This window comes from Electrona antarctica, assembly GCF_951216825.1.
Source record: "Electrona antarctica genome assembly, chromosome: 9".
Classification (NCBI taxonomy): Eukaryota; Metazoa; Chordata; class Actinopteri; order Myctophiformes; family Myctophidae; genus Electrona; species Electrona antarctica.
The window spans coordinates 12769327-12785151 of record NC_136790.1 but is presented as its reverse complement, the minus strand read 5'-3'; the positions used below and the strand labels follow the sequence as shown (position 1 = coordinate 12785151).

Below are 15825 nucleotides of genomic sequence, written 5' to 3'. Positions count from 1 at the left end.
CCTTCAAGTCAGCCAGGGTATCACCACTCCTCAAAAAACCAACTCTTGACCCCTCAGATGTCAAGAACTACAGACCGGTATCACTCCTTTCCTTTCTTTCCAAAACCCTTGAACGTGTTGTCTCTAACCAGCTTTCTCTCCATCTCTCAGAGAACAACCTGCTGGATCCCAACCAGTCAGGATTCAAGAAGGCACACTCCACGGAAACTGCACTCCTCGCAGTCACAGAAGCACTACATGCTGCCCAGGCTGCTTCCCACTCTGCAGTCCTGATTCTCCTAGACCTATCGGCGGCATTTGACACAGTGAACCACCAGCTGCTCCTAGGCACCCTAGCTGATCTAGGCATAGGCGGGACGGCGCTGAAGTGGTTCTCCTCCTACCTCTCTGACCGGACTTACCAGGTTTCTTGGAAAGGTTTGCTATCACCCCCCCGCACCCTCCAAACTGGGGTCCCACAGGGATCTGTACTTGGTCCCCTCCTCTTCTCACTGTACACTAAATCCCTTGGCACCATCATCTCTGCTCACAATATATCCTATCACTGCTATGCCGATGACACACAACTGTTTCTATCCTTCCCCCCCTCTGCCACCCAGGTAGAAGAGCGCATCACTGCATGCCTGGCTGACATCTCACAGTGGATGTCTTCCAACCACCTCAAGCTGAACCCAGACAAGACTGAGCTTCTGTTCTTCCCAGCTAAGTCCTGCCCTATGCGGGAGCTAACTATCTCCGTAGACAACGCCCTGGTAAAGTCTGTCCCGACAGCCAGGAACCTTGGTGTTGTCCTGGACAGTCAGCTCTCGTTCAAAACACACATCACAGCTGTCACTAGATCCTGTAGGTTTACACTCTACAACATACGACGAATTAGACCGTTCCTCACCCAGGAGTCAGCCCAGCTCCTAATCCAGACAACAGTCTTGTCAAAACTTGACTATTGCAACTCCCTCCTTACTGGCCTACCGGCATGTGCACTTAAGCCCCTCCAACTGATCCAAAATGCCGCAGCACGCTTGGTCTTCAACCAGCCAAAATTCTCACACGTCTCCCCCCTTCTCCGCTCGCTCCATTGGCTCCCGGTCGCTGCCCGCACAGAATACAAAACTCTGATGCTGGCATTCAAAGCAACCAAAGGCATGGCCCCCCCATATCTCACAAGTATGATCGTACCCTACAAACCCTCCCGCTCACTCAGATCAGCCAACGCAGGGAAGCTGGAGGTACCTTCACTAAAAACGCCGGGACAACGCTCCACACGTCCCAAACTCTTCTCCCTTCTGGCTCCAAAACTATGGAATGCACTTCCCATTGCAGTCAGAACTGCAGCCTCACTCCCAATCTTCCGCCGTAGTCTGAAAACCCACCTCTTCAGACTCCACCATGGCCCGTAGCACTTGCCCTAGCCTAGCCCCTTAGATAGCACATTATGTAGACTTAGATAGTATTTTAAACAGACTTATAGCTTGTTATGTAGACAGCTCTAGAATTGCACTTTATGTAGTCATAGCACTTTATAGTACACATGTATAATATATTATATAGTATAGTATGTATAGTTTACATAGATACTCCACTGTTACGTTCTTAGTTTACGCATGATTCATGATAACTACTTTTTATACATGTGATGTATGCCATGCTTTTGTTTTTGCTTAATGTAAGTCGCTCTGGATTAAGAGCGTCTGCTAAATGCCTAAATTGTAAATTGTAAATTATATAGACTGATCAGCTGTGGTCTGACATAATGTCTGACGTAATGAAATCACACCCGTGTGAACTGGGTGACCTTAGCAACCGTGCTCATTTTTTGAGCACAGACAGACAGACAGACAGACTAACAAAGCCAGTTGTAGGAGTGGTTTACACCACTCAAAAATAAGTGGAAAAAGAGAGAGAAAAAGAGATAAACAAAGAGAGCAAAGTGAGAGATGGCACTGGGGAGGGGGTGGATAGCTCCTCGAGTGAAACAGGACTGTCAACATTACCATGTGACTGTCTGGTCCATTCATGTCCACTTATCATCTCCCTTTCACTCTCTCCTGTCATGCAGATGACAGGAGAGGTCTGCGTGTGGAGCATGAAAACAGACAGGTCGTTAGCAGCACCTGCTAGGGTGACGAGACAAACAACCCTGTTGGTTTTCACCTGCGGGTAAATTGGCAAGCAACCCGTAAACTTGCACGCAGGCATGTCTGTATGCATTTCAAATGTGCAAAAAGTAGCCTATGGTATGTGATCCATGAAAATGTAGAGGACCTTGAACCTTTCACCTTCAACAACAGAGGAGCAGGAGAACCTAACAAAAATCACATCTGTTAGATAAATTCTGACATGTTGTTTACACGTCATGTCAAGTTGGCCACTCCATCATATTCTGTTGGTCAACAGAGATAGAACTTTGGCCCAGACCGTGTTCCATATAGGTCATATTTTGTCATCTTGCCCTTTTATCATCATTTTACTCTTAAAAGCCTACTGCCTGTTTACTCCGGGTTGTTCTCCTTATCCTATTTATGTCATGTCACCATCCACATGCCTAATCATCTCAGCCCTATATTATCCTTTATATTATTTTATCATATTTATATTATGGATTTCCTGACGCCACATTCAGATTTAATATCTTATGGAAGTCTCCATACTGTCTGCCTGTAGCCACAACATTCACCATACTGTAGTGTGCTGTTTTGATTTTAGTTTACATGCAGCTGCTTCGATATCAGTGTGGCCTTGGGGCCTAGTGAGAAGGAGCGTTTCTCTCTGTCGAAAGTTCACAGTGCAGGGAAAGTTATCAACAGGTTGCCTGGCAACGCCAGCGTCCACGCTCTCCCGGCTTGAGGCGACATCAATGATACCAGTCTCATCATCCATGTGCTGGTCCAATGAGTGCTCGACAACCAGCACCACCGTGGGATATTGCGGAAATGAACTATCTATTCAGCCAATGAACGTTTATCAACAACTGACGTGATCTACAGTATTAATGCCTGGGACATACTGTGAAGAGGAGTTCAGTTCGGATCCATATTGGAAAAATTTAATACTCTAAATTATAGTGATGTATTGTACTATTATTATTATTATCTGAACCATGTAGCACATTCTCTATGTAAATTGACTTTATTACCTACTAACCTTAAACTTCCTCTCAGAACTTTATTTCGTCTGTCTCCAATTCGTTTTTAAGGTAACCTTCTATTTTTTATGGTACCGTGGCTGTCATTCAAGATTTAAAGGGCTATTCACTCATTTTTAAGGTAAATACAGCACGGTATTTGGTCTCCCTGCTGGGTTATTGAAGGTATATATATATTTACAGTCCTTTCTAATTAGCATTACAGAATAGATATAATTTATTTGTATCCATTAAATGGCCTTTCTCGCCATCTTTCCAACAACATCTATGGGACTCAAGGAAGTACAAAAACGTGTGTGTGGCGGCTGGCGGGTGACGTTAAAATTCTTTCCATGACTTAAGACAACTATACCTATTGTACAATCTCACTGCAGAAAACCCCCTGAAGACATAATTGACAGAGGGATGAATAAGGCTCAGATCAGATTTGGCGGGTTTCCTTGTTTTGCCTTGGGAATCTCAAGAGGCAAGGCAGCCTCGTGTTTATTTTTAAACCCATTGAAAAGCCCCCTCTACCTTGCTAGCGTTATCAAAGGCTCCACAACAAAAGAAAGCATGCTAGTAGGTGCTACTACTGTGCTCAAGAAATGAGTGGAAATGAATACTATACTGAAAAACAAGCGTGTTGGGTCGTGTCTCATTGCATGGGGGGCCTCACAGAAACATGAAATATCAACAGGAAACTAAGCACTCCGAGAGAAGAATGAGTAGAATGTCAGGCCGTTGTCTAAGTTCATCCACATTCTCTGTGGGAAATAACACAAAGTAACCTTAACCGCCAACTCCAGTGGTGAAACACGGTAATCCACAGAGAAAGCGGCTGATACACCAGTCTATAATCCTCATGGCTGAATTCCACTGCAAGCCTCTTAGCTTCCAGAGAATTCAACAGTTGGCTCAGTTGGCAGCCTTGAGAAAATCTATACTACAAGCCTGTCACAGCATATACAGGAGCTTGACCTTGATCAAAATAATTAGGCAAAAAATATATATACAAATAATAATAATAGAGCCACAATTTTGAATCACAGCCGCCCTATATAAAAGCAATCAGATCATAAAATTGAGCAAGCAAGCAACCTTGACCAACCAGGATGCCAGAGTCCAATCTCCACACCGTGGACTGACAGAGTGGTACTCTTCTTAATAACTAGCCTACTTGTGGATTCAACTCTAGCACAAAGCCTAATGGTGCTAGCAGAGTAGCTTAATCCAGAGCTGATCCTCCAAGCCCCGCAGCCCTAGATCTGTACCTCCGCCAGCAGCAAAGACCTAATCCTACCTGGCTTTGGGCCGTCCATTGATTCTGCCCGCAAGGAGCCGGGCAGCCGAGCCACTTCTCCCCCACGGCATCCTGCGGTTGTTGTACCCCCAAACTTTTGTGGAGTCGTAGGAAACAGCAGCTGCCTGCCTGCCCCCCCGCCTGGCAAGCTGTTTCCTTTTAATCGCGTCTCAGTGCATAAACACATCAGAACAAGGACAGTCTCCCTTGCACGGGCATGCACGTCACTACGTTGCATCCTGGGGCAGGAAGAGAGTCCGAGGGTCGGGGGGGGGGGGGGTCGGAGGGACAGTGTGGTCTGAGTGGCTAAATATCTGCCAGGGGCTGGGACAGGGGGCTGGGACAGGGGCTGGGACCTAAGATATCTGCCAGGGGCAGGGACATAAGACTGAGGTACAGGAGAATGTCTGAATGGGCTGGATGGGGCTGGAACTGGACAGCTGCTTGCATGACTGGAGGGTGTAGTGGGCGGCATGACAGCTGGTGGTTGGTTGGTTGGTTGGTGCGCTAAAGATGGACCGGGGCTGTATTAGTTCTTTATGCAAATATTATATTCATACAGCGAGATGTGTGTATTTTCTTAACCCATTTTGACCTGAGATTCCCGCCCAAAATGGGTTAAATTCACTACCATGGCACTATGGTCTTTAATTAGTAAATGGAAGTGATGATCCACCTCACTGTCACTCATTTACAAAAGGTTAGTCCCTATACTTCAATGTGAGCATGGACTGTTAGCGCTTATCTCTGACAGCTCTCAAAAACACTGACTCACCAACACAACCTGTAGCATTTTACGTCCTCCCCAAAATAAACCAACTCGAACTTGAACAGACTTCCCCAAAGCATCGCATAAATGGTAATTTATATAGCGCCTTTATCCAAGGTGCTTTACATAGATTGTGCATTACATTCACCCATTACATTCACCCATTCACACACACATTCATACACCGATGGCGGCGGAAACCATGCAAGGCACCAACCAGCACATCAGGAGCAATTAGGTGTTCAGTTCAGTGTTTTGCTCAAGGACACTTCGACACTAACTCTGGGGGAGCCCGGGTTCGAACTGGCGACCTTGCGGTTACCATCCGGCCACTCTACCCTTGAGCCACCGCCGCCCGCATCACTATGGTTCTTTGTTTTAATGGCTTACATTGAAACTAAGATGATCATTTAGCAAAGATGCTTTCGGAAAAATGACATTGACCTTTTGGAACTGGTTACAAATTCACTATGGTTTCTGGGAATGGTGAACAGGTGAAATTCTGCTTTTGCCTCACATCTACTGGAACAGTTGACTCACGCACTCGCTCACTTATTCAAACCATAACATTCAAATAGACTTCTGGATACTTTACCTCCACACAACTACACAGAGAGCTCAAACATAATTAATATGCTCACTAACCACTCAAGCCCAATTTTGTAATTTGCTGTACGATGGTGTCGCACTGTCCAACAATAGCAGATCTACATACAACCTCACATTGTGTCGCAAAGCAACGCATCGCATTGTGAGCTTGAAGATCTTGAAGAAACTAAAATCTTTGAAGGTTTTTGCCTATAATGACATGCCCAAAATAGAGACACCATGGTTAAAGTGACTAATATATATATGAAAGGTTGTTAGTTCAATCCCTGACACCAACAGGTGGCTTCCTTTGACAGCCGGGAGCTCCCAACAGCGGGTGCTGGCTGGTATTGCAGTTATGATGCCCATCAAGGCCACAAAGCCACCAATCCCCAAATAGCTGAAAGGGTGTGTCACTCACTACAGGCAACCCTGCATCCTTAACTCTGCAGAAATTGATATGTTGAAGGTGGCTCGTATGTCTGAGTGGGACATCTATCTAGGTCGGAAAGCTTATCTTATATCTACCTTAAAATGATGTCCAATCTAAAGTAAACTACAGCATCTTTAGGCCAGTTTACATCAATCATTTGCAACAAGACTAACAAGCTGTGACTTATTAGTTTTGAAATATTCATTAATGGTTATAGTTTTTATTTAGTTTTTTAGTTTGGTGTTTGGTTCCACCATTATTTCTGTTAGTTTAGAATAGTTTAGTCTGCATACTGTAAGTCATTTTTAGTTCAGCTTTAGGAATTGACTAGTTTTTGTGTTAATTTTAGTTTTCAGGTATTAGGAGGAATGCTTTGATTTATAGAAACTGAAAAGAATGCATGACATAAAATATGATGGTGGAAAAACTAAACAAAGATGATTTCATTTAATTCTAATTTGTTTTATTATTTTTTATTTTAGTTGTAGTTTTAGTTATAACTAGAAAAAGTGCCCTTCTGGGCACAGGTCTCCACCAGGAGGATAGGAGTGTGTGTGATGTTTGGCAAAATGTTTAGGCGTAATATAAACATGTTATTAACGGAACAGGACCTGAAGGTCCAGATAGCACTTGCCTGGAATGCCTAGCACAAGATGAGGAGAGTGTGGAAATCAGACCTCAAAAAGCTACAGTGAGTGGAGTCCGTGTTGCCATATGGGGACAATACATTGACCCTCATAGTACAGCTGGAAAGGGACCTGGATGGAGTCTGTTTCCAATTAAATGAGAACACAGCCTTCTGGGTTAGAAACATTGTTGATAGGAGGAGATATGTCATGATAGGACATGGTATTTCTAGCTGACCCCCGTCTCCCTGGCATCTCTGCTGACTGACCTGATATTGTAATCACAGTAGACTTATATCTCGAAGATTAGGTAGACATCACTGTCTGACAGGTATGTGGTTGACATCAGCTGGATGGTCCAAAGGTCTGATCCATCAATGACAGTAACATCTGCATCAGCAGCATTCCTCCCGACCTGAAGTGACGTCTTCAATGTGGACATGGCTTTCTGAATTACTTAGACTTAGATCAATCACTTCTTTCAATGTATTTAAATAATTCAATTTAGATTAGATTAGATTTTCACTCATCTTCTAACACTGTGCTCATGCTTCTAATCTTTCTTCTTTCTTTCATGGACTCTCTTGTCTTTCTACAACTTTCTGCTGGGTTGAGAGCGGCTATCTTTGGGAGAGCTTTTGTTCTGTTTGTCTGTATGGATGTACTGTTGTATGGTTTGTGTACTGTATGTATTGTATGTACTGTTCATCTGTGTTGAGGACCCCCTCTAAAATGAGATGAGGCATCTCAAGGGGCTTATCCTTTCAATAAAAGGTATATAAATTTGCATTCCATCCTCTGTGTACATGGCAGTTAAGACTGGTGCCAGCTCATAGGCAAAGGGCATCCTCCACAAGTCCACATGAACATCACAGTCACTAGACAGGAGTACGGTGACCGTTGAATAGATAGAATTTAGCTCATACACTTTGGAGTGTATCATTTGAATGGATTTGGCTGTTGTTGCCACCATCTTCACTTTAGATGGGATGGTCTTGTAAAATACCTTTAACCATGGTCTTTTCAAAATCTTGCAAGATTGTGTCTACATTGACAACTGGTGTGATGACCACATGTATGAATACATCTTGGAGAAAGTAATACAATCTCATAATCCTATTTTTGGGGGAAATGCTCGGTGGATGTTTGGTGCAAGATGCTCAAGATAGATGATCTGAAAGGGTTAATATGCAACCACCTGAAAATAAATATGCTACAGTTTCACTAATACAGATGGCCTGTTGTAGCGCCACCATGAGGCTGATTTGAAGTGGCATTTCTTGGGAGCCTAATGGGAATATGCATGCACAGTTTCACCACAATCGGACGCTGTGTTGAGTAGTTGTGGCGATTTGTACAAAACTGGTACAAAGCGGGCTACTCCTGAAAAGTTTAGAAGCTAATCGTAGCAAATGAGGGTGGATTATGAGAAATCAAACAAACCCGTCTTGATCACATGACTATGGAGAGCATGTGTACCGATTTGCGTGAAATTTGTAATATTAGAAAATGTGTTTTACATATGTCGGCCTCCTGGTGGTGCTATAAAGAGCAGATGTGAAAAATTCCAGGCAAAGGTTTTTCCTTGGCCTCTAGGGAGTTGGCATACAAAGTTATCCACAGATCCGTGCAGTTAGAGGTAAAAACACTTTTCGGCCAGTTATGGCGCCACCATGAGGATGAGTTGAAAATGTTCATGTGGCATTTCTTCCTCGGCCTAGTGGGAATGTGCGTGCACAATTTCATTGAAATCACACGATGTGTTCATGATTTGCAGCATTTTGTTTGAAACTGAGCACTCCTGCGAACTTTGGAAGCCAATCTTAGCCAATCAGGATGGAGTCTGAGAAATCTGAAAGACCCGTTTCGTTGAATGGCTCTAGAGAGACTGTGTACCAATTTGCGTGATGTTTGGACAAAATCTGTAGGTGTACTGTCCAAAAACTTGTTTTGCACAAAGCGGCCTCCTGGTGGCGCTATAACAGGCCGCTCTGGAGATTTTGGGGCAGAGGTTCATCGTTGGCATCCAGGGAGTGTGTGTGCAAAATTTGGCATCGACCGGGTTAACGGTGCCGGAGATTAGCTGTTCACAGACGGACGGACGGACGGACGGACACACGGACGGCCGGACGGAGTGCAAAACATACTCTCTCTCCATGCCTTCGGCCTGGTGGAGACAATAACACAGCTGACCATTTCACAGAAAAGGTGCAGCAGTGTGATTTACCCTGTCTCAGGTCATAGGAAGCGAGCTGAGGGCGTTGCTTACAATTCATCATGTCAAGTCACAAGCTACTTTCAGAATAACACATTCTGACGTCGAAATTTAAAGAATGTCTTCTAAATCCTGAAAGTTTTCTGAAATACCTATGTTCCTATATCAGTGGTGCTCAATATTTCATGTCAAGGACCCCCAAAAATGTAATTGTAATGTAATTTGCCACCGACCCCCATCTGAAAATATGTTGTTCCAGGGATCCCCCCAGACGCAAAGATTTGAGTTAAAAACGTTCGCTCTGAAAGAAAATATATTCAAAGATTTGCATCACATTTTCATGATTTTTCAAAAATAGCAGACCTACAAGCTCGTATGAGCTTGTAGATCTGCTATTTATCACATAATGCATAACACCAAAAGAGGTTCCCACCCGAAATGGGATAATGCAGACGATGCATATTTGAATCATTTTGCAAATAGGCCTTAGTTACCGGCTTTAACTTGTGGTCTTGTTGCAAATCTTTGGTATAAACATTCCTTTAGAATTCAAACATTAACTGGCTTGTTCACAAAATGCAAAACAGATGACTTCTGCCCTGGGTCCATAGTCCTGTGTCTCTCTTTGTTTATACTAACTACAATATGTACTCCTGCTATTACTGCTTTGTTTAAATGTGTTGAACCATGACTTACTTTACTGCCTGACAATATTCAAACCAAAGTTTTCTATCGTGAATCTAAAGCCTCTTGTCTCTCTCGTCCTACTCTACCGTTTTATTTACATTTTGCCAAAACGAACAGAGTAGGTCAAGACCGCCAACAATGATAGCGTTGTCGTGGTTGACCCAGTGCAATCTGCCAGGTCCTTTTACTACTGACTGCTGACCACAGCCGTCTAACCTCACCTCACCTCACACAGTCAGCCACTTCCACTAACCTCACCTCTTCCACTGCATCACACAGTCAGCCACTTCCACTAACCTCACCTCTTCCACTGCATCACACAGTCAGCCACTTCCACTAACCTCACCTCTTCCACTGCATCACACAGTCAGCCACTTCCACTAACCTCACCTCTTCCACTGCATCACACAGTCAGCCACTTCCACTAACCTCACCTCTTCCACTGCATCACACAGTCAGCCACTTCCACTAACCTCACCTCTTCCACTGCATCACACAGTCAGCCACTTCCACTAAACTGCAGCAGGTCTCACTGCAATCAACCACTGGCCCATAGTTGTTACGATGTCAAAAGGCCTTCCCATTACATTAGGCATTTTCGTCCTAGGACAAGAAATATGGCATTTATTTAATGTCTTGTTCTGGAAACCATGCTAATGGAAATGAACAGTATGATATATATGTAGGCAAGATATGATATTCAAACCAGAGAAAAACATCCCTCAGAAAAGGAAGGGACCACACACTCCAAAAAGATGCTCGTGGACAAGACTTATAATGCTGGCCTGGGCCGTGGCTCAGTGGTCCAGGCACCTTGGCTGGTAACCCAGTCTGGCAGTGTGCCGCGGGTTCGACTCCCGATCCCGACGGCCCTCACTGCATGTCACCCCCCCCCCCCCCATCTCTCTCCCCACTTCCTGTCAGCCTACTGTCTAACCCTCCATAAGTAAAAAAAAAAAAAACATTAAAGACTATATATATATATTAGGGCCGGGACTTTAACGCGTTAATTGAGATTAATTAACTACAGAAAAATTAACGCGTTAAAAAAATTAACGCATTTAATCGCACCTTTTTTTTCCACCGCGGAACGTTTCTCACTGGGTGCGTTTCTAGTAGTACTGAATAGGCTGCGGCACGCAAGCAGCAGCAGTTGTTTACTCTACACTACCGTACACTACAGGCTACAGCTCCGTCAAAAAGCCCAAACCCAAATGAATCGAATGAAGAAGCCGCTTATATCGCTTTTGCTCCATGGATGGGACATTTAGATGTAAAAGCTATCGGATGTACGCGTGGATAGCGGCATGGCTGTGTGCAATGTCAGAGGGAAATGATCCATTTATGACCAACGTTAGCTTATATGCTAGGCTTGCTAGCTGCTTCAGTTTAACATGTCTCACAGACCACCGGAGACGCGCGGTGATTTCACCGCTGTCAAGCTGTCCTCGATGCGAAACATGCTGAAGTAGCAAGCGTGGGTCAGCCCCAACCTCATGTGAAATGTTTCCCCCATAATAAAGTTGTTTTTATTTGTTCTCATGCCCCGCCATGTAAAGCACATTTGAGTATTCATATACACACTGCTGCTCTTGTTTATCTGTTGGGATAAAAAAGTTGTATTGCTTAAAGGGGAATACCACTCATTTTCAACATTTTTCTATGGAGTTGTGTGCACCCCCCCATTATGTGTTGCCTATAGAACTGGAGGTCTGAAAAAACAGTAACATTATGAAGTACATTTTTGTGATGTCACTGAGATGTACTTCATAATGTTACTGATTTTTTTCAGACCTCCAGTTCTAGGCAACACAGAATGGGGGGGACTTTCTTATTATATCCACACAACAACTCTAAGGTATATTAATGACAGTAAAATGTTGAAAATGAGTGGAATCCCGTAGTCACTATTCACTGGGATACCAAAAAACATTTGAAAAAAAAGGTTTCTCACTGTTCGCGGGTTGAATAATGGTATGCGATTAAAATGCGATTAATCGAGATTAATTAACTACAAAGCCTCTGATTAATTAGATTAATTTTTTTAATCGAGTCCCAGCTCTAATATATATATAACTTGGAAGAATTGTCTTAATTAAGTAATGTAAGGTATACATGATTTGAACATGCAGTACCATTATCAGTTTTACATTTACCCTTCAACTTCTTGTTTATGCCACACATTTGTAGCAATTGTAGAAATATTAGTATTTATACTTTTGCTTCAACAGCTGCAGTGGGCGCATTCAGTACCTTCAGCAGATACAAGTATGTATAGTTTATATATGTATAGTTTCACCTTATAGTTTCACCTTGTAGTTTCACCTTATAGTTCACCTTATAGTTTGACCTTATAGTTGTACCTTCAGCAGATACAAGTATGTATAGTTTATATATGTATAGTTTCACCTTATAGTTCACCTTATAGTTCACCTTATAGTTTGACCTTATAGTTGTACCTTCAGCAGGTACAACAACATCCACGTGCTTGTTTGAACAAACCTCACTCAAAAGGTCCTTTGTGGCAATCAGTCAGCGCAGCGCCGCAATACACTAGCCTGGCTAATAAGCCAGACCGAATCAGCCGTTTGCAAAAAGAAATTGCCTGCCGGTGGTGTGATTTGAGTCTGGCTTATTAGCCAGGCTAGCAATACACGGCCTGTTCAATAAATGTATTGAACCAATGGAATCGAATACTGGCATCTTATACACATACAGTACACACGTACTGCAGTACACACACATACACATCCCCACATGCACAAATTGAAATTACACTTCAAACGTATCTGTCCTTCCTGGTCAGCAGTACATTCAGGGTCTTTGCCACATAGTTGGGTCGTTTTTGGCAGGTCCGTGACCGCAGAGACCAAGGTCCGTTTCTCAATGGATTTGTCATCTAGGAGGGTTATTAAACAAATTTGGCCAGGGTGTACATTTTAAAATGGCGGGGAACATTTTTTAGAGCCCCAAATCCAAAATGACTACTACCAGCTATAACGAAAATGAACTTTTCAATGGTTTGGCGGCCTCCAGTGATGTGTAGAACTTGTTTTCTTTGACTTCTTGGGCTGAGGAATCCATCATTTATGTTAATTTAATGATTTAACCTGTTTTTGCATTTCTTATCCAAGATGGCCAAAAACATTTTTTCTCACATTTCTTAATTGCTCAAATGTTTTGTTCACATTTAGTCTTAGTTTCAGTCGTCATAGCTTAGTTTTCATTTAGTTTCAGCTTGAGAAGAGCTTTCATTTGAGCCTAATATGAAGGTTCTACGACAATGTTGAAAAAGAGCTGATAATTGGCGGCCATCTTGGATAAGAAATGCAAAAACAGGTTAAATCATTAAATTAACATGAATTATGGATCTGCTATTTTTCAAATAGCCGATGAACAATATGGTTAAAGTGGTTAATCTAATTTTGATGATTTACTCCACAGTTACGGTTAGAGAAGAGGACAGCAAAGACATGTCCCTCCTTGCATCGCTGTATTTCACATTGGACTGTTCGGACTTCTGAGTTCTTGACAGCAGGTAACATTGGTTGACCACTTTTAAACTGGCTTCCCTATTTTGGGCTTGCCATTATAGGTCAGGGGTTCTCAACCCGTGGGTCGCGACCCCTCGGGGGGTCGCCAAATTATTTTGGAGGGTCCCCAAATTATTTTCAAAAAAAGAAAATATATATATATATTTTTTTAAATTTATTTTCACGATTTTTCTAAAATAGCAGACCTACAAGCTCGTAGCGCGCCACTCTGGCGCGCTACGAGCTTGTAGATCTGCTATTTTTCAATAGCTAAATTATAACATAATGCTTAAAACACCAAAAGGGGTTCCCGCCCAAAATGGGTTAAGGTTATTGTAGCAGTCAATTTATATTGGGGGTCGGGAGGGGGCGGGGGTCCCGAGACATTGCCAAAGCATTTCCGGGGGTCCCCGGCCAAAAACGTTGAGAACCCCTGTTATAGGTGAAAGTACCAATCTGCAAGCTCGGCTCTTTTGCAATCGTACGACAATGTACTGTATATCAGGCTTACGTTATTTGGAATAAAGGGTTTCGACCAAAATGCTGTACATGTACCAATGACGGTGGGAAAAGAGTTCTCTAGAATCAACATTGAGTGGAAATGGAACATGGGTCCAAAATAATCAAAGCCAGAGTTGAACTGACAGATGTCCGATGCTGCAGTGCAGCCACGGCACTGCAGCATGTCAGTCAACTCTAAAAGTCAAATACAATATTAAAACCATGGCTGCAGGCCAGCAGGAGCACATGCACACAAAACCATGGCTTCAAGCCAGAGACTGTACGTCATTATGATTCTTTGGAAGTGTTCCTGTACATCCAGTTTTTGTCTTACATATGTCTTGTGTTATGTTATGTAAGCACCTGTTGTGAGACATAATATCCAAATTTCCAATTAAACTATACGTGTACACTGTGACTACAGTATATGCTTACGCCAAATGCATGCATGCCACACGCGCATGTGCACACGCCGCACATGCGCGCGCACACACACACACACACACAGTTAATTTGAGAACATATACAGTTCCAAGACTTCCCAAAGGAGATGCAGCTGAAGTAGGTTTGCAGGCCAAGAGCTACATTCCTTTTTTCTAAGCTTCGACACACCAGTCTACGGTGGGGAGTAATATACATTTATATGGATTCAGGATTGTCATGCAATTGTCCATGAATCCACTGGACTTCACCGGTGTACGCACTAGGCAGGCCACGGGAGTCTCTTCTAGAATATGTGCTTCAAATTCCTGCCTCACACCTACCTAGATGTGGGTGTCTTTACTGCGCTGATGTGGCTCTGATCAGCTTTCATTACAAACTATGCCTGCAGTGTTTGGCTACAACATGATGTGTAGGTGGGAGGTGAGAAGGAACGAGCTGAGCCTTTTATCTGATGCTGTCAACACGTCGATTTATACTTTGCCGTACGACAGTGTCGGGATTGTTCATGAAACCATGCAAAACATGGATCTCCATATATGGGCATATCGGTCGAATCAGCAGTGCAACATACAGTAGGTGTGAGGGCCCGAACCTCTAGTTTTTGAACGTGAATATTTACTGGAGTATATAGTCCACCACTGCATGTAACATGCACGTGTACAGCACAGATGGTCATAACAAGGTGATGAATGACTGATTGAAACCATAGCTGGCGGCGTAGAACTCTTATCTGCCCAAATGATCAGGTAAAACTAGCTTCCTTTAGCGAGGGCCATTATTTCCTGCTCTGAGCCGATTCACAAACACAGGCATCTGCGTGTGCTAGCCTACATTATTCGGCGGCGGTAACACAAACCGTGAACTCATTTGCTTCGGTTAGGAAAACAATATGGTCTGACCCTCTGTTAATGTAATCAAAACCTCATACTATATGCTTGACATTTATATCACAAGGGACTGAGGACAGAGGTTGTTTGTTTTCTTTGTTAAATGTGGATCTGTGACGGCATTTGAGACCGTATGCCTAACTGTGATTAAAGAGCTGCACAAATAAACTGTGACTTTTCTTGACATGATTTAATATCACTGTAGCACTGCCCCTTTAAGGGTAGTGCATAAAAGGGGTTGACCAGGTTTGAGGCCTCATGTTTGGCCAGAAGCCTGATTTGAGTGTTTGTTGGCGACCTGGTGGCATGAGGTCACGGTGTACAGCCCTAGTACTTGGCAAGAAAACCTCAAACAAATGTTGATGCTTTGTTAATTCATTTTGGATTATATTGGGTCATATTTTTTAGCCTCATTTAATATTCCATTTACAGAGTTCGGCACGTGTGATGTTTAGTGAGGGGGAGCTGGGACGCTGCAGGAGTCAGTAAAGTGTAGGGGATGGTTTTTGACATGGGGCAATGTTAGTCAATTTATCCTCTGTACTTCCACAGACCACAGCCTCACATCCACAGTCACTCTTGTGGCTATTCAATGGGAGTCTTGAGTATATTGACTGGGTAGGTTTTGGTTTTTGTTCTATTTTAGTCATTTTGCTACATTTTGTATAATGTAATGAATTTGTATTGAGTGCTAACCAGATGTATTATGTGATCTATT

At 43.2% G+C, this 15825-nt stretch overlaps 1 protein-coding gene across 1 annotated transcript in view; it reads right to left on the bottom strand.

The window, feature by feature from the left end:
• arhgap40 (Rho GTPase activating protein 40) overlaps nt 1–15825 on the bottom strand; it is a 69855-nt gene that overhangs the window by 48873 nt on the left and 5157 nt on the right. The window lies entirely within an intron of this gene.